At 38.7% G+C, this 20425-nt stretch overlaps 1 pseudogene; it reads right to left on the minus strand.

The window, feature by feature from the left end:
* Window positions 1-498: 498 nt before the first annotated feature.
* Window positions 499-20425, minus strand: part of LOC105875940 (carbohydrate sulfotransferase 1-like) — a 49817-nt pseudogene continuing 29890 nt past the window's right edge.

The following is a 20425-nucleotide window of genomic DNA, read 5'->3' on the forward strand; positions in this document are numbered from 1 at the left end:
ATGGCTGGACAAGCTTTTGCTGAAGAGATAAAGGGTGACTCATGGATACACCCAGCCTCCTCAGCAGAAGCTGGAAATAGAAATGGAGTTACTCATGGAAGATCAGTGGAAGACCCTCCTTTCTAATGGTATGGATTCCTGTGACCACAACAGGAAAACCACAAGGTTTATGAGAATGTTATATATGCAGAAACACTGCCAATTTGGACTAAAAAGCAGAAAACAAGATAAATGAAATGAGAGAGAACTATTTAGACTTCCAAAATTCTACATTGCAGGAAATGGGCTGATAGAGCTATTCAGCTATAATTATTTGCTATCCTTCAAGAAAAAGAAAGAACGACTCTAAGGTACCACCATAGACCCAAAGGATAAGCCCCTGTGGGCCCAGAGGATAAGGCTACCACAGATCCAGAGGCAGAGCACCTACTATGTGTTCTTTTTGGCACAAAGAAATATCACAGATGGACCCCAAGATCAATCAGAAACTCCTAAGATTCACCAGTCATCACTGGTCCGAGGGCAGCCACAAGACTCAGACAGACAGACAGCATTGCCACAGACCAGGGTGGGGTCGCCCCGCGTGTTGTTCTGGATCCAGCGCGCCACGTGGCTGTCCAAGGGGATGCCCAGGAACCTATAGATCTCCTCGGTCTTCTTCATGGGGTTCCGCGCCAGGTCCTCGCAGCGCACCAACATGTACTTGCCCTTGAGCCACGCGGGCCGCGTGAGGCCGGTGGACACGGAGTTGGAGAAGTCCTCGCACACTGTGGTCAGCTGCGTCACATCCAGGTTGTAGGGCTTCTTCCCGGTGCCGTACCAGAGCCGCCAGAGCCGGTATGTGTCGCAGAAGGTCTCGCTGCGCGAAGCCAGAATGCCACGAGGATCTCGCACCAGCTGGATGACCTTGAGGTTTAACCGAGGGTCTTCGACCAGAGCCCGCAAGTCGTTAACCTCGGGCACCCGCACCGTCTTGATGGCCACGTGGGTGCGCTCGCGACAGGCCTCCGCCGCCACGGTCAGGTTCAGCAGGCCGCACTTGCGCACGCAGTCCCCCTCCTCCAGGACCAGGTCCGCGGACCCGGGAGGGTCGCACACCGGCGCGAGCAGAGGACCCTGCTGGCCCCGCGGCGGAAGATCCTGTCGGTGGTGTGGTTGACTGGCGGCGGCTTGATGTAGTTCTCCAGGAAGTAGAGGTCACAGAGCTGTCCAAAGGATTGAGAATTTTTCTCAGGCCTTGAAACCTAATGAAAATTTCCCTGCTAGATTTTGTTTGTTTGATTGTTTTGAGACAAGGTCTCACTCTGTTACCAGAGCTAGAGTACAGTGGCATCATTATAGCTCACTGCAACCTCAAACTCCTGGGCTGAAGTGATCCTCTTGCCTCAGCCTCCTGAGTAGCTGGGAGTACAGGTGTATGCCACCATACTTGGCTAATTTTTCTACTTTTTGTAGAGATGGAGTCTCGCTCTTGCTCAGGCTGGTCTCAAACTCCTGACCTCAAGCGATCCTCCTGCTTTAGCCTCCCAAAGTGCTAGGATTATAGACATGAGCCTCTATGCCCATCCCCTGCCAGGTTTTGACTCCCTTAGAATTGGTGTTCTCTTTATTTCTTCCATTTTATCCATTTTGGAATGGAAAAGTCTATCCTATGACTGTCCCACTATTGTATTTTAGAAGTAGATAACTTGTTTTCTAGTTTCACAGGTCCACAGATGGAAAGAAATTTTTCCCTGGATGGACCATATCTCAAGTTACACCAATACTTGATTTAGATGATTGATATTGCAGTCTGGGACTTTTTGAGTTGATGATCATTAGATGAGATTTGAAACTTAAAGTTGAGGCTGGAATGGGTTAAACTTTTGGGTATTGGCCTAGAGCCATGCCACTGCCATGCCCTGCTCCTGGGGCCCAAGCCACCACTGTACTGCAAGCTCCCAACCTCCAGAGTTTAAGCCACTGGGGCACACCCGAGAGTTCCAAACCTCAGCTCTGCTGCTGCTTTGAGCAACTGTACCCTAAAATCCAGTGCTGCTGCAACTGCCTGCAGGCTATTCCACACCTCACACCAAGAGGTATCCCCTTGGTTAGGACTACCCGCTGTAGATTAAAAGAAAAACAAGAAGATCCCAGAAGTCTTTGCCACCAATGACCCCAACAGCCCTTGCTGCTGCTGCCATAAGGTCAAACACCTGCAGCCTTGGCTGCCAAAGACTCCTGCAGTTGTCCCCAGTGCTGACCGCAGATGATGGAGCTGCATGAAGGCTACACCACAGCATAGTGCCTGGAACAAAAGCTGCTGCACTCCACCCAACTGGCACTCTCACACCCTCCTGCAAATGAAAATATTTCCCCACCAAAGTTAATGTATAAAGTCTATAATAGGTGACTGCTCCCTCAAATGAGCAGACATCAGTGCAAGGCCACAAGAAATATGAAAAGTCAAGGAAACATGATGCCACCAAAAGAGCACAATAATTTTCTAGTAACTGACTCCAAAGAAATGTAGGTCTATGAGTTGCCTGAAAAGGAATTAAAAATAATTATTTTAAGGAAACTCAGTGGGCTACAAGATAACTCAGATAGACAACTCCACAAAATCAGGAAAACAACATATGAACAAAACTAGAAATTCAACAAAGAGATAGAAATCATAAAAATGAACCAAACAGAAAACATGGAGCTGAAGAATACAATGAATGAAATAAAAAATAGAGAACTTCATCAGCAGACTCAATCAAGCTGTAGAAGCCATATGTGAACTTAAGGATAGGTCTTTTGAAATTACCCAGTCAGTGGAGAAAAAAGAATGAAAAAGAGTAAAAAAAAAAAAAAAGCCTATGGGGACTTAAGGGATACCATTAAGTGAACTAATATATGCATTGCAGGAGTCTCAGAAGGAGAAGGTAGAGAAAGGGCCAGAAAGCTTATTTAAGAAAAAATAGCTGAAAACTTATTAAATCTTGGGAGCAGTATGAACATCCAGACTCATAAAACTCAAAAGTTCCCAAACAATCTCAGCCCAAAGAAGTCTTATCAGAGATACATGGTGATCAAATTATCAGAAGTCAAAAAGAGAATTTTGAAAGCAGCAAGAGAAAAAAGACACAGCATGTGCAAGAGGACCTTCACGTGTCTATTAGTGGATTTCTCAGAAGAAAACTTACAGATCAGGAGAGATAGGATGATATATTTGGAATGTTGAAAGGAAAAAAAAAATACCAACCAAGAATACTTTATCCAGAAAAACTATCCTTCAGAAATGAAAGCGAGGTAAAGACTTTCCCAGATAAACAAAAGCTGAGGAAGTTCATCACCACTAAACCTGTCTTACAAGAAATACTGAAGGGGTCCTTCAAGCTGAAATAAAAGGATACTAATTACTAACATGAAAACATATGGAAGCATAAAATTCACTGGTAAAAGTAAATATGTAGTCAAATTCATAATACTCTAATATGTAATGGTGGTGTGTAAATTACTTTTTGCTCCATAAAGGTATAAAGTTTAAAAGACGAAAGTACTAAAAATATAACTATAAATTTCATTATTGGACAAATAATTTAAAAGGTGTAAATTATGTGACCTATGGCATAAAATGTGGAGGTTGGTAGAAGCAAAATTACAGTTTTCATATGCAATGAAAGTTAAGCTATTATAATCTTAAAACTGACTATTATAACTAGAAGATGTTTTATATAAGCCTAATGGTAACTACAAAGCAAAAACCTATAGTACAGACATACAAGATAAAGAGAAGGGAATCAAAGTATACCACTACAAAAACAAAACAAAACAAAACAAAACAAAAAAACAAATTACAAAGGAAGACAGCAGGGGAGGAAGAAATGAACAAAAGAACTGTTTTACAAAACAGTCAGAAGCAATTAACAAAATACCAATAGTAAGTCCTTACCTATCAATAACAACTTTAAAAGTAATGTAAATGGATTAAATTATCCCATTAAAAAAAGAATGGCTGATGGATTAAAAACAAGACAACTATATGAGATTCACTTTAGCTTTGGCAACACACATAGGCTGAAAGTAAAGGGATGGAAAAAGATATTCCATGGAAATGGTAATCAAAACAGAGCAAGGTGGCTATATTTGTATCAAACAAAATAGACTTTAAGTCAAAAACTGTCACAAGAAAGAAGATCATTATTTAATAATAAAAGGATCACTTCATCAAGAAGATATAGTAATAGTAAATATTTATGCACCTAACAGAGCATCTAAATATATAAAACAAATATTAACAGAACAGATATTAATATAAATTGATAATATTAATATACTGGTATTAATATAAACTGGTAATACTAGTATAAAACAATATTAAAAGAGCTGGTAGGGAGTGAAAAACAGCAATACAATAATAGTAGAGGACTTTAATACTCCACTCTCAACAATGGATAGATCATTCAGACAAAAAAATCAGTGGATTTGAACAATACTGTAAACCAAATGAACCTAACAAACATGTACAAAACATTCCATCCAATAGCAGCAGGGCATACATTCTTCTTAAGTGTACATGGAACATTCTCTGGGATAGATTATATACCATACCACAAAACAAGAAATACAAAGAATTATAAGAGATTATGATGAGCAATTATACACCAACAAATTGGATAGCCTAGAAGAAATGGATGAATTCTTAGAAACACACAACCTACCAAGACTAACTAATGAAGAAAAGAAAAGCCCAGGAACAGATGGCTTCCTGGGTGAATTCTCCCAAATATTTAAAGAAGAATTAGTACCAATCCTTCTCAACCTTTTCAAAGAATTAAAGAAGAGGGAACACTTCCAAATACATTTTATGAGGCCAGTGTTACCCTGATACAAAAGCCAGACAAGGACGCTACAGGAAAACAAAACTACAGGCCAATATCCAGGTGAACATAGATTCAAAAATCTTCAACAAAATGCTAGCAAACTGAACTCAACAGCACATTAAAATGATCATTTGACTTTATCACATGGATTTATCCCTGGGATGCAAGCATGGTTCAACTTATGCAAATCAATAAATGTGATATACCACTTTAAAGAATGAAGGATAAAAATCATGTGATCATCTCAATAGATGCAGAAAACGTATTTGACAAAATTCAACATTCTTTCATGACAAAAATTCTCAAAAATATAGGTATAGAAGGAATGTTGCTCAACATAATAAAGGCCATATATGACAAGCCCACAGCTAATACCTTACTCAATGGTGAAAAGCTGAAAGCTTTTCCTCTAAGATCAGAAACAATACACGGATATCTACTTTTGTAAGTTCTATTCACCATAGTGCTGGAAGTCTTAACCAGAATAATTAGATAAGAAAAAGAAATAAAAAACATCCAAACTGGGAAGGAAGAAGTAAAATTGTCTCTGTTTACATATAACGTGATCTTGTATATGGAAAACCCCAAGACTCCACCAAAAACTGCTAGAGCTAGTAAAGGAAGGAATTTAGTAAAGATGCAAGATACCAAATCAGCATACAAAAATGTGTCTCTGCACACTTACAGCAGACTATCTGAAAAATTAAGAAAGCAATTCCATTTACAATAGCATTAAAAAGAATAATATACTTAGGGGTAAATTTATCCAAGTAGGTGAAAGATCTAAACACTGAAACTTATAAAACATTAGTGAAAAAAACTGAAGAAAATACAAATAAATGGAATGATATCCTGTGTCCATGGATTAGAAGAATTAATATTGTTAAAGTGTCCATAACTACTCAAAGCACTCTTCAGATTCAATGCACTCCCTATCAAAATTCCAATAATATTTTTACAGAAATCTTAATAGAAAAAAACAATTCTAAAATTTGTATGGCACCACAAAAGATGCTGGGCAACCAAACCAATCTTGAGAAAGAACAAAGCTAGAGGAATCACACTATCTGGTCTCAAATTCTGTTAGAAAGCGATAGTAATCAAAATAGTATGATACTGGCAACAACAAAAAAAAGACACATAGACCAATGGAACAGAATAGAGAATGCAAAAATAAACTTAAGCAAATATGGTCAACTAATGTTGTATGAAGTTGCCAAGAAGACACCTCGGGGAAAGGAAAGGACAGTCTCTTCAATAAGCGGTGCTGGAAAAATGGGATACCATATGCAAAAGAATGAAATGGACCTTCATTCTATACCATGTACAAAAATAAACTCAAAATGAATTAAAGACTTAAATATAAGACCTGAAACCATAAAATTTCTAGAGGAAAACATAGGGGAAAAGCACCTTGACATTAATCTTAACAGTGATTTTATGGGATGTGACATGAAAAACACAGTCAATGAAAGCAAAAATAAACAAGTGGGACTTAAACTAAAACATCTCTGCACAGCAAACAAAACAATCAACAAAATGGAGACAGCCCATGGAATGGAAGAAAATATTTTCAAACCATATATCTGATAAAGGATTAATGACCAAAATATATAAGGAAGTCATATCACCTCCACCCTGAAAGGAAAAAAGAGAAATAAAAAACAATTTAAAAATGGTCAAAAGAACTGAGTAGACATTTTTTCAAAAAAGACATACAAATGACCAACAGGTGTATGGGAAAGTGTTCAACATCATTAATCATCAGGGAAATGCAAATCAAACCCATAATGAGATATTACTTTACATCTGTTAGAATTGCTATTTTCAAAACACAAAAGATAATAAGTGTTGGTAAGGATTTGGAGAAAAGGGAATCCCTGTACACTGTTGGTGGGATTATAAATTTGTACAACCATTATAGAAAACAGTTTGGAGGTTCCTCAAAAAACTGAAAATAGAATTACCATATGACCCATCAATCCCACTTCTGGGTATATATCCAGAGAAAATGAAATCGTTATTTTGAAGAGATATCTGTACTCCCGTGTTCACTGTGACATTATTCACCATAGGAAAGATATGGAAACAACCTAAGTGTCCTTTGACAGATAAATGAATAAAGAAAACGTGGTGCACGCACATGTAAACACACACACACGGTAGAATATTATTCAGCCTTAAAAAAGAAAGAAACCTTATGTTTTGTGACAACATGGATGAACTTGGAGGACATTATTACAAGTGAAATACGCCAGACACTGAAAGACAAATACTAAATGATCTCACTTATATTTGGAATCTAAACCAGTTGAACTCATAGAAACTGAGAGTAAAACGGTGGTTGCCAGGGGTTGGGTGGAGGGGCGGATTGGGGGATTTTGGTCAAAGGGTACAAACTTTCAGTTATGAAATGAATATGTTCTGGAGATCTAATGTACAGCATGATGACTATAGTTAGCAATAATGATTACTTGAAATTTGCTAAGAGTAGATCTTAACTATTTTCATCACCAAAAATAAAACAGCAGCAGCAACAAAAAACCAGGTATCCATGTAAGGTGATGGATACCTTAATTAGCTTGACTGTGGTAATCACAATGTTTACATATATCAAAACATCACATTGTATATCTTAAATATCTATAATTTTTATTTGTTAACTATACCTCAGTAAAGCTGGAGGGGAAAAAAAAGACCTAAATAGAAGTTCAGGGAAGACATTTCAAGTAGGGAGAATGGCTCAAGCAAAAGTGCCAAGGCAGGAAATCATATGGTATATTTACATGCAGCAAATCTATAGCTGGCATAGAGGGGATATTTAGATGAGCAATGGTAGATGAATTTGCAGGAAGGGAAATATTCCACTAAGACCTTTGAACTCTTTTCCCCAGACAGCAAGAAGCTATAGAAGATTTTTAAGGGAGTCACAACTTGTGGAATTTAAGGAAAATTAATCCATCAGTAGTTTGTAAATACATAAGCTGATAGTAAACTTCATGAGGGCAGAAACTGTATCTGTCTTGTCTACCATGGTCTACAAAGCACCTAGCACAGTGTCTGGCATGAGATCTAACTCAATAGAGATAATTCATGAAATAATAAATGAAGTATTGGCAAACTTCAGTTACAGGACTGTTGCACAAAACACCCAGTGTTATAAGCTGAGACGAGGGTGGTAAAGGAAAGGAATGGTTGCACATGAGAGACTTCATATGGGAGAATCTATTATGTGTGGTGACTAATCACATGTTGAGGGAGAGAGAGAGGCCCAGGATGATGCTTGGGAGATAAAGTCCAGAAGAGAAGCTGTTTGGGTAAAACGATGATGAATTTGGCATCATTTATAAATTTATTCATTCACTCATTCATTGATTTTATGCATTCAACGGACAGCATATCAGGCAGAAGAAAATCATAAATAAAGGAACTAAAGCAGGAAAGAGCTTGGCGATTTCAAGGCATTGAAAAGAGGACAGTGAAGTGGAGCTGGCATGCAAGGAATGGAGCATAGCCACGTGAGATCAGAGAGCATGCTTGTGAGTGCGACTTGGTGGGAAACGGAGGCCTCGAACTCTGCTGAGAGGTTGGGTTGGGAGATAACTTTATTACTAGTAGAACTTAAAGACAAGACCTCAGTGGCTTTCAGAGATTGTTTGGCTCTGAGATATTTACTCAGGAAACCTGGTGAAATGCTTCTCAGGTACCAACTTCAAAACTGAATCTAGCATTTTGTTCCAGGACAATGTAGCAGGGATGGTTGTGTGAGTGCCAGTTCAACAATCCTTCACTATAGTCACTTGGTTATAGGCATTAAACATCTTAATTTTACATTTATGTGTCAAAATATTAAAACCAACCGACCTTTATACTTAGGGGAGGCAATAAAGTATTATGGTTATGAGCTCTGAAACCAGACTACCTGGGTTTAAATCCTAGTGCTGCCACTCCCTAGCTGTGTGACTTTAGAAAAGTTATTTAACCTCTCTGTGTCTCATACTCTTCATTTTGAAAATGATGGTAATAATAGTGCCTCCTTACTATGTTTAACATGGCATATTGGATGAAATGGTTTGTGTCAAGTATTAAGACTAGTGTCTGGTATATATTAATAAATGTTTAATAAATGTTAGTATTGTTAACATTAGTGACACAGTCACCTTACACAAAACATAAATTGAGATATAAAAAAATACAAAATAAAACTTTTGGAAATGTTGAAATTGGATGAATATATTTTTCATGTGGGAAAGATATAAATTTTGGGGAGCCAAAGGGTAGAGTGCTCTGGGTTGAATAGTGTCCCTCCAAAATTTATGTCTACCCTGCACCTGTGAATGTAACCTTATTTGGAAATAGAGTTTTGGGAAATGTAATCAGATTAAGATTAAGTTTTACTGGATTAGGATGTGCTCTTAAATCCAATGACTGGCATTCTTACAAGAGGCAGAAGAGGAGACACAGAAAAAGAGGAGAAGGCCATGTAAAGACACAGGCAGAGATTGGAGTATACAGCCACAGCGTCAAGGGACACCAGAATCCAGAAGAGATAAGGAATCCAGAAGAGATAAGAATCCAGAATCCAGAAGAGATAAGGATTCTTCCCTAGAGACTTAGGAAGGAGTCAGATCCTATTGACACCTTGTTTTCAGACTTCTGACCTCCAGAACTGTGAAAGAAGAAATATATGTTGTTTTATGCCATAAAGTTTGTGACAATTTGTTAAGGAAACTAATACAGAAGAAAACATGAAGGAAAAACAATATGACGTTGGTCTGGGCAATGATTTTTTGGATTTGATCCCAAAAGTACAGTCAACAAAAGCAAAAATGGGCACATGTGGTTACATTAAACCAAAAAGTTTTTGCACAGCAAAGGAAACAGTTATCAATGTGAAGATAGTATGGATTGGGAAAAAATATTTGCAAGCCATATATTTGATATGCGGTTAATATCCAAAATATATGAGGAACTCAAACAACTCAATAGCAAGAAAACAAATAGCCCACTTAAAAAATGGACAAGGGACCTGAATAGGCATTTCTCAAAAGGAGACATACAAACGGCCAAGAGATATATGAAAAATTGCTCAACACTGTTAATCATTAGAGAAATGCAAATTAAAACCATGATAAAATATCACCTCACACCTTTCAGAATGACTGTTATCAAAAAGAGAAGGCCAGGTGTGGTGGCTCACTCCCATAATCCCAGCGCTTTGGGGGGCGCTGAGGCAGGAGGATTGCTTGAGGCCAGGAGTTTGAGATTATAAGGAGGTATTATCACGACATTGCACTCCAGCCTGGGTGACAGAGGAAGACTTTGTCTCAAAAAAAAGAAAAGAAAAAGACAAAAAGATAACAAGTTTTGGTGAGAATGTGGAGAAAAGGGAAGCCTTGTATGCTGTTGCTAGGAATTTAAATTAGTACATGCATTATGGAAAACAGTATGGAAGTTCCTCAAAAAACTAAAAATGGAATTACCATATGATCCAGCAATCGCACTTCTGGGTATCTACCCAAAAGATTTGAAATAAGTCTGCATTCCCATGTTCATTGCAGCACTATACACAATAGCCAGATTATGAAATCAACCTAAGTGTCCATCAACAAATGAATGATTAAAGACAATGTGTATATATACACAGTGGCATATTATTCAGCCTTCAAAAAAGAAAAAGATTCTGTGATTTGTAACAACATGGAGGAATTAAAGAACATCATGCTAAGTGAAATGAGTCAGGCAAAGAAAGACAAATACTCCATGTTTTCACTTATATGTTGACTCTAAAACAATCAAACTCATACAGCAGAGAGTAGAACTGTGGCTTAGGGGTGGAGGGGATGGAAAGATGATAGTCAAAGGGCACAAAGTCTCAGACAGAAGGAATAAGTTTGTTTTTTTTTTTTTGAGATCTATTACACAGTGTGGTGGATATATTTAATAATAGTGTATTGCACATTTCAAAACTGCTAAGAGAGTAAATTTCAAATGATCTCACCACAAAAAATAAGTACTTGAGGTGATGAATATGTTAATTGTTTGATTTAATTATTCCATATTGTATTCATAAATAATATCCCTTTGTATTTTATAAATATATGCAATTATAAATTATCAATTTATAGTAAAGTTTCTAAAAAAGAAATAAACATTAAAAAGAGACTAATATAGATATTTTACTCAGGAAGGGTCATAGGTATCAGTATCCTTTGTTTGACAGATTTCTCTCCACACTGGTTATACCCATTTGCACTCTAACCAACAGTACACAGAAATTCCTACATTTCTGCCAACACTTGCCATTACGCAGGTTTCTAATTTTTTACTAGCCTAACAGGTACAAAGACATATTTCATCATTGCTTTAATTTTCCATCTTCGTGATTTAAAAAAAAAATTGAGTATTTAATGGTGTGCTTGTTAGCTTTTTAGGTTTTCTTTTTTGAGAAATTGCTTTTTCATGCCTTTATTGACTTTCCTACTGGAGCTGATTTCTTTTCTTGTTGACCTGCAGGAATTCCACATATATTCTAGTTGTAATCCCTCATTGGTTTTGGACATTGCAAATATATTCCCCTATTTTTTCAGTTGTCCTTTAGTTTTGTCCATAGTGTCCTTCATTGAACAGAAGTCCTTAATTTATTTAATTTTCTCTTTGGAAAAAGAGTTTGTAAACTTCCATGCCAGATTATACTAACTCCTTTTTTTAGGCTTTTTTAGGCGTTGGAACTTACTAAATGAAATGACAATGTCATGTCAGATGACTTGTTTTCGTTCACTTGCTCTTCAACTGTTGCACATTTTTGTTTTCTGAATCCAGTAAACCGTGCAATCATGTATCTAGCAAAAGGCAGGAAATGAGGCCTTATTCAATAACAGAAAACACTGCAACTAATCAGGAACATTTGGGACTCAGCACATTTCCCTGCAGTCAGGCTGCTTACATGTGGATTTGATGTCATATGGTTGGGCCAGAAGTTATAATCTCCTCACCTCACTACCCCCTTAAGGGGCTTGCTGAGAAACATCAGGACAAACAGCAAACAAGTCTTTGGCAGTGCAGGTAACAGCACGTGTGAATCATATAAAGCGAGAGATGCAAAGGAGCTCGGGGATCATCCAGTTCTACCCCCTCATTTTACAGAAGCGGGAACTGAGATCAAGGGAAATAAAGGGGCTTGTCCAAGTCACACAGCTGTCAGGGAATTGCTGGGACTATAACCAAGACCTCTTGACTTCCATTTAGCGTGCTTTCCATTTTTCTGCCTCCCCCAAGAGAATGTCAGAAATCATTTTTTGGAGGGCTCTGGACCAGATCCAGGGCTTAATCCAGGAGGTTAGTGGTCTTCAGAATGTAGACCCACTCAACCTCTCCAACCTTGTCTCTGGCCATTCTAGGTTAGTCTCTTGCCTCATTCCTTTAAAACTCCATCTTCTATTCTTACCTGTAAGCCTCTGCACATGTAGTGGTCATACATGATCATGCCTGGCATCCCCTCTTCTCCCTGCCCATCTCACCCTTCAAGTGCTTGTCCTTAGAGGCTCAGTACTGCCTCTTACATGCCCCTGCTAACTAGCATTATTCTCTCCCTTATTTAGGTTTTTGTAATGTCTGTGGTCTACACAAATACAACTTAGGCTTAATTATATGCTGCCTTTTTGTCTGGAGTGTTTCAATGGTACAAATCACTTAATATCCCTGTGTCTCACTCAGTTTATTCACTAATGAAAAAGGAAGAGTTGATTTCATTTCCAAGGATGCTTCTATATCTAACATTCTATGTCTCTATAAGATTTTAAAGGCCTCAAGGAAAGGGACGCTTTCTTCTATTTTTCTTGCAATTCCCTTGGCCTTGTGGTTCTCAACTGGGGACAATTTTGCTCCTCAGGGGACACTTAACAACGTTTGGAGATATTCTCTGTTGTCCCAACTGGGCAGGGAGGTGCAACTGGAATCTAGTGGATAAAGGCCAAGGATGATGCTAAACATTCTACAGCACAAGACAGTCCCACACAAAAAAGGGATTTTCCATCTCAAAATGTCAATAATGGCAAGGATGAGAAACCCTGCCTTGGTCTCTAACCCAACACCATAGGCACAGAGTAGACACTAAACCAACACTTTCATTGTTCAGTCAAAGAGCATTGACCTCATAGAAGGGACACTGCTGGATATGGAGCTGTCATGGGGAATGAAGAAAAGGAAGTAAGCACTTAGGCAGAATGAATGCCAAGTCAGAGAAGAGAATCCAATTTTCCTTAGTGAAGAAGAAGGGGTGAGAGTATAGTAAAGAAGGGAATGTTGGGTGGATGAAAATTGAGAGGAGCTGAGAAGTTATCTACTTTGTAGGAGGTGTCGATTTAAATAGCTCATCTTTTAGATATCTCTAGGGGAAGAGCTTGTGATTGTGGTAAATAGTGGTAATGATAACACTGGAACACATGAAGTAAAGTTCTGGGAATTATTATGTGTGCTGTCAAGAAGACTTGTGTTTATTCTTACCTTCCTTTGAAATAAGGTCTGGGTGATGAAAGTGGCTTTCATTTATAGAATAGTCAAGGAAATTCATTCTATGAGCTCTGAGGACTGACCTCCAGAAAAATCACAGGCTCTTTTTCCAGTCCCCTACTCAGGGTTTTCTGGGGATGGGGATGATGGATGACTAAATGCCTTCAGTGACTGCTCCAGCCTCCGCCTTGGCTGTGCTCCCAACGACCTCCCTCATCATGCCATGCCTGACTTTCCCCTTAGGTTGCAACATTCCAGAAAGCCAATTCGTTATTTATTTGTTCTTCTCCCCTCTCCTCTTCATCACTTAATAAGTATAAGAAATACTTTAGACATACAAAATGGAAAGCTCTCCAAAATGTCGGGATTGGAGGGAAAATCCATGACCTAAAAAATCTCTTGAGATGAACATCATTATTCTCAATCTCTCTAAACACTTGGCAGGAGATTCCATTGTTCGTTCTCCTGGCTACCAGAGGTATTTGGCAAGGTTTCTGTTTAGATTTCTTTGGGGGAAGAAATGCTTAAATTAAACATTGAAATTCTTGAGAATATTTTGGTTCCTTGTAAACTCTTCTAATAACAATTACTCTTGAGTGAGTTATTATTTGCAGCTCCTCAATGAGAAAAAGTTGTCCTGAGGGGGACTTCCAACAGTTCATTCCAGGAGATCTCTGGGTCCATGGTCAAGTGCAGTGCATTGTATTCTATAACAGGCTGAAACATAAGCATTACTCGTGAGCCACTTTTTTGTAGTTTAGCTCTTTCTCTGTTACATAGAGTTATAAATTGGATCCATAGAAAAATGAGTTCTTTTCAGCTAAACATACCTGGGTTGCTTGTCTAGGATTTCCAATAACAGAAAAATCAAATAAGGGAATTGAAGCACTTCTTTGTCTTTTTAAAACTTTCCTGTAAATGTTTTTGGAAAGATATTCTGGGGCAAGGACTGAATGTCACTTTTTTAGCCAGAGCAGAGATCGACATATAATAGAAATTTAATAAATGAGTATCTTTACTAATGATGTATTTCTTGGGAGATAAATGTGTGACATTTCTTGGTTAAATTATCTGGAAAAAACATGAGAAGGAGTTATAAAAAGATGGCCCAGTCAACATATTTCTGTTAGTCTGGTGAATTTTGTTTTTTCACCCATTCTTCAAGGTTGCCTTTTCCACCTTCCATCCTGGAATAATAATCGATAAGGAAGTGAGTGTAGGAAAATTGAATTACCACTATAACTGAGATCAATGCATTGGTGGGGCTCTGCATACGATTTTTTTTTCTTCCCCCTTTTGTATTTACCTAAAAATACAATGCCCAAAGAGTTAGGGCAGCTCTATGTTTTGTCTCTGTTTTTACTTTCATAGGTGTTTTATGTCTGCTTGGCTGGGCACAACTGAGGCTGGTTTTACAAGAAGGTACCCATAAATCTCAGAATAGGAAAAGATGAGTAAACTTTTACCCTGAAGGCAGGGTTTGTGGAGGGGAAGAGAGGGAGATCCCCTCTGCATTTTATGAGAATGCATTATTTAGCAAGGCTCTATTTGAAAATCCTCCTGATTCCTTATATGGAAAGATAGGGCTCAACTACTAGCCACCTCTTACCTCATCAGGAAAATGAATTTGCTCACTAGTTGATTTTTGAGCATCTCACTGTCATTCTGTTCTTTCCCTGAATAAAAAGGATAATAACTTTTGCAAATAACATGAAGAAGCATATGGTAGGCAGAATTCTAAAATGGACCCCAAGATTCTGGACCTCCTCCCACATATATGTCCTATATAATGAATATGCAGGACTATGAGTGTGATAGATTTTACTCCTGTGTTAGGTATGTTAAATGGCACAGTTGACTCTAAGAAGAGAGATGATATGGCAGCCTGACCAGATAACACAAGCCCTTTAAAATCAGAGAGTTTTCTCCAGCTGGTGGCCAACAAGGAAGCTGGAGATTTGAAGCAGAAGAATTTGATATATTGTTGCCATCCTAAAAATGGAAGAAGCCAATGGTAAGGAATGTGGGTAACTTCTAAGAGCTGAAAGTGGTTCCTGGCTTGCAGATTTTTAGTTCTATAGCTGTAAGGAAATGAATACTTCCAATAGCCAGAGAGCTTGGAAAAGAAGCCTAAGCTTTAGAGGAGAATGCAGCCCACCTTAATTTCAGCCAGGTGAGACCCTGAGAAGAGAACCCAGCAAGTCCAGACTTCTGAGTTATGAAAATCATGAGATGACAAATTTAAGTTTTAAGCCACTAAGTTTGTGGTCCTTTGTTACACAACAACAGAAAACCAATATGAAGCAGGAGAAAATCTTTGGGAGAAGAAAGCTAAGTAAAAACAATATCCTCATATTTGGTTCTAAAGCAACATTATTGTGATGGTCCATTTTATGTGTCAACTTGGCTATGCTACAGCACCCAGTTCTTTGGTCAAACCCTAGTCTAGATGTTGCTGTGAAGGTATTTTGTAGATGTGATGAACATCTATAATCAATTGACTTTAAATAGAGGAGATTACCCTCTGAAGGAAATAAAAATATTTTATCCCAAAATATATTTCTTTGACATATTTTGAGATGGATGCCAGAAGTCCAGCAAATAAAAGTGGCCCTGCAAAGCTGTCTTTTGTGTGGGAAATTTGCATCTATAGAGAATCTACATTGGTACAACCGGGACTTTCCTTGTCTGCAGCTAGGAAAGATGAACTGAGCCAGATACCTTAAAGATCTGAAAGAAACATTTACCATCTATTCTCTCTGAGGGCTGTTACCTGTGAGATCTCAGCTACATAACAAGACCTCCTTTGCTAGGTAGGCTCCCTCTTCTCCCCTTCCCATAACCTATTTTTTCACTAAAACCTGATTCATCACCATAACCTATTTTTGGCCATGCTCTGAATCTCAATTCTTTCTGTAACCTAAAGATGGTATATAAGGTTCGGTCCCCCCTTGGGGGGTTTAGTCTTCATTCTGAAGGTTCTTGTATATACATGTCAAATAAATTTGTATGTCTTTTTGAAGCCACCCTTTATAGAATTAATAAAGAACTACAAGGTAGGAACCATAGTATGAGCCTGAACTCTGCAAAGGTATATGAATACTTAAAAAAAAAAAAAAACCCAGTCATTATTCACTAGCTTCTATTCCTATAATTGCTTACTCCTCAGGAGTCACATAGCTGATTGTGATAAAGATTCTTAGCTTTCTTAAGTACACCCAAAGATAACATTGCCCTTGTGAAACCTAAGGCTGATCTTTGAGACATATTCCAGCCCTGCATTCCAGTGGACCAAATAACCAGACCAGTGACCCATGCCAAGGAACTGACTCAGTACAAGAAGACAATTTCTACACCTGTATGATTTCACCCCCAACCCAACTGATCAGCAATACTGATTCCCTAGCCCCCTGCCCACCAGTCCATCCTTAAAAACCACAGTCTCTAAATTCTCAGGAAGATGGATTTGAGAAATTTCTCCCATCTCCTGACCTTGGTGCCCTGTGATAGTAAACTCTTTCTCTACTGCAACCCTTGCTGTTTCAGTGTATTGGCTTCTACTTGAGCAGTGGGCCACGAACCTGGTTGGGCAGTAACATTTTCTCCTATTAATCAATCTGTCTTATGTCAGTGACTTTCAAGCCCTCAGGGAACCAAGGGCACTGGCCCCTATGCCGCCATAATGTGGGTAGGCTTCACCAATCAGTTGAAGGTTTTAAAAGCAAAAACTGAGGTTTCTCAGAGAAGAAGGAATTCTCAAAGACTGTAACATCAAAATCTTGCTTCAGTAGCCAGCATGCTTGTCTGCCCTATGGATTTTGGACATTCCAGCCCCTACAATCATGGTGAGCCAATTCCTTAAAATAAATCTCTTCACATATAGTATATTGGTTTAGTTTCTCTCGAGAATCTTGACTAACATAGTTATAAACTCAGTTGCTCCTGGAGACCACACAGATAGATGTGGTGTGCTGGGGGTTAATTTGAAGACCATGAGGAATGTCACCTGACTCAGCTAAGCATTGTACCCTTTCAAAGGGGGCAGCTCAGACACTGTGCCAGAAATTGAGACCAGCCAGGAGTACAGGCCCAGCACTGCCAGGTCTTTTGTTTGTTTGTCTATTTTTAAGCCAGAGATCCAGGATTTGATACAAAATTGCCTGAGTTCTAAATGTAGGCTACTAATTCAGAAACCTGTCTTTTAAAGTATCATGTATACCACAATGAAACAATCAGACATATCCAGAATATGGGTTATTTTACAAGACACACCGACCTAGTCCCTTCAGTAGGTGAAGGTCATTAAAATAAAAGACCAGGGCTGGGACACTGCTGTTAGATTAGAAAGATTAAAAAGGACTAACATATGAAGTGTAATAATGTCTATAATTTAATTAAAAATTCCTCTCTCTCTCTCTTTCTCCACAAACACACATAGTACAATGTTAACCATGATTGAAGGTAGATACCAGCTGTATATGTGCTTATTGTGCTATTTTTTGTACAGGTTTGCTGTAGGTTTGAAATATTTTATAAGTAATTTATTTGTATCAAATATTTTATAAGTAATTTTTTTAAAAGCCACGTAACAGAGTAGACTACACACAATATGCCAGTGGTTCCAGTTTGTAGTTGTTAGCAAGTTTCACCATATTCTGCATGGCCCAAAGGGAATTTCAGGAAGAACCAGTAAAAAGGAAGGCTGGATATGCCACACTGTGCAGCTGGGTTGGAGAACATCTTCTGAGGACTCTGTGCAGGGTCCAGCCTGGGACAGCAGGATCTGGCCACCTAGAGGCCTGCGTGGCTTCAGCAGCAGAAAGGATGAGCATGTGGAGGCAGCAGCAGCAGAGATCTGGTGCCTATGATTCATGTGCTCTGGGGAGCTTGACCCAGAGCCAGTATTCAGGTGGGTGAGCACCTCCTTACCCAAAGCCCCAAGGGGTTGCCATTGTGTTCTCCCCTATCGGCCCTGGGTCCTGTGTGAGCCCTGGGTGGTAGTATTGGCCCTTGTGAGGGTGAAATGACATCAAGAACAGCTCTGCAGTCTGCAAGCCTGTCCTCAGGGATCCACAGTAGGTCATCTCACCGGGAAGTAGGATGAAGACTAATTGGGCTTGTCTTCCCCCTCAACCTCCCAGGAAACCACCCTAGGCACATTTCCAAGTCATGCAGTACGTATTTAAGAGACATTTGTTAAGTGGAGCAAATCTGTTTAAATTCCCAGCTAGCTGTTGGCTGATTAGGAAAGAGGAAAAAAAAAATCAAAAATGAGTATAGTGATCAGGGTCTCTACCAAGCCATCTGCTGGAGTTGGTCTGCACCTTGAAACATTCATTGCAGAGGTGCTGCTGTCCCTCAGTGACCCTCATCCCCCTACCTTGTGTCTTTGCACCGCAGACATGGTCCCTCCTACCCATCAGTTCATCCTCAGCTCTTTCCCCTCCACTTACTCCAGGCTGCTAGCCCTATGCACCCACCTGTTCAGAATACAGTTCCACAAAGCTCTTCACGTGGAATGTCGTGAGGCCCATATGGAGGTCTCCTTTTTAAATAAATGCAAATGTATGCATTTCACAGCTGGTTTGGGCTAAACTAATGCATTTGTTTCCTACTGCTGTTGTAGCAAATTACCACAAATTTAGTGACTTGAAACAAATTTATTATCTAATGGTTCTGGAGGTCAGAAGTCCCAAATCAGTTTCACTGGACTAAAGTCAAGGTGTTGGCAGGGCTGTAGTCCCTCTGGGGTCTCCAGGGGAGAATCCATTTCTCTGCCTTTTCTAGCTTCTAAAGACCACCACCAGCATTTCTTGGCTCATAGCCCCTTCCTCCATTTTCAAAGCCAGTAATGTAACATCTTCAAATCTCTCTCTGACCCTAACTTTCTGCTTCTATCATCGCATCTTCTCCTCTCACTTGGACCCTCCTTCCTCCCTCTTATAAGGACCCTTGTAATTACATTGGCACACCCAGATAATACAGATATTATAATTTGTTATTTATAATAATCTCACCACCTCAAGATCCTCAACTTAATTACATCTGCAAAGTTCCTTTTGTCATATTAAGTAACATATTCATAAGTTCCAGCGAAAAGGACCTAAACATCTTTGGGAGCCGCTATTCTGCCTACCACAACTAAAGTGTGCACTACATAATAACTCTAGAATAAGGGCTTTTAATCTCTTGCTTGATATCAACTTTTGAATGCTGACATGTCTAGCTGGATTTTTAAAGAGCAGCCTAAATAGTCCTTTTCATCGAGCATCACAATGTTCTGTCATAGTTGCTTAGTAACTTTAAAAGTCTTTTGCTTTTGCTTCTTTTATAGAACTGTTCTCTCCGATTTCTAAGCTTTAACCTTTTTTTTTTCCCCTACCCAATTATTAACTGAACTGTCCTTTATTTTTCTTTTTTTAAAAATTTTAGAGACAAAATTCATTAAGAATTTAACTACTTGGATAGCATACGATTGAGAATTTTTAAAAAATTATGGCTCATAACCATATAGGTTATGAGCCACATAATGATGTTTTGGTCAATGGCGGACCAAATATATGACAGTTCTGTAAGATTATAATGCTGTATTTTTACTGTACCTTTTTTATGTTTAGATACACAAATACTTACATTGTGTTACAGTTGCCTACAGTATGCTGTACTGGCTTGTAGCCTAGGAACAATAGGCTGTACCATATGGTCTAGATGTGTAGTTGGCTATCCCATCTAGGTTTGTGTAAGTACAATCTATGATGTTCACACAATGATGAAATTGCCTAACAATGCATTTTCCAGAATGTATCCCTGTCATTAAGTGACATATGACTGTATAATCATTGGTGAAAGACCAGTACTTAATAAAATCTGTCAAAGTTTGTATATTTGCCCCATGCTTTGAGATAGATATTTTTTATGATAGATATTATTTATAAAATAATACAGCAGCTTTAATTTTTCACTACAGTGAAGGATGCAATAATATCTCTGCAAAGATAAAAGCTGACTTGCTACATTGACATTTTTCAGATAAATTAGAATGTCAGAATTTTCAGCCCAACCTC

The sequence above is a fragment of the Microcebus murinus genome, chromosome 9, assembly GCF_040939455.1.
Source record: "Microcebus murinus isolate Inina chromosome 9, M.murinus_Inina_mat1.0, whole genome shotgun sequence".
In the NCBI taxonomy this organism is placed as follows: Eukaryota; Metazoa; Chordata; class Mammalia; order Primates; family Cheirogaleidae; genus Microcebus; species Microcebus murinus.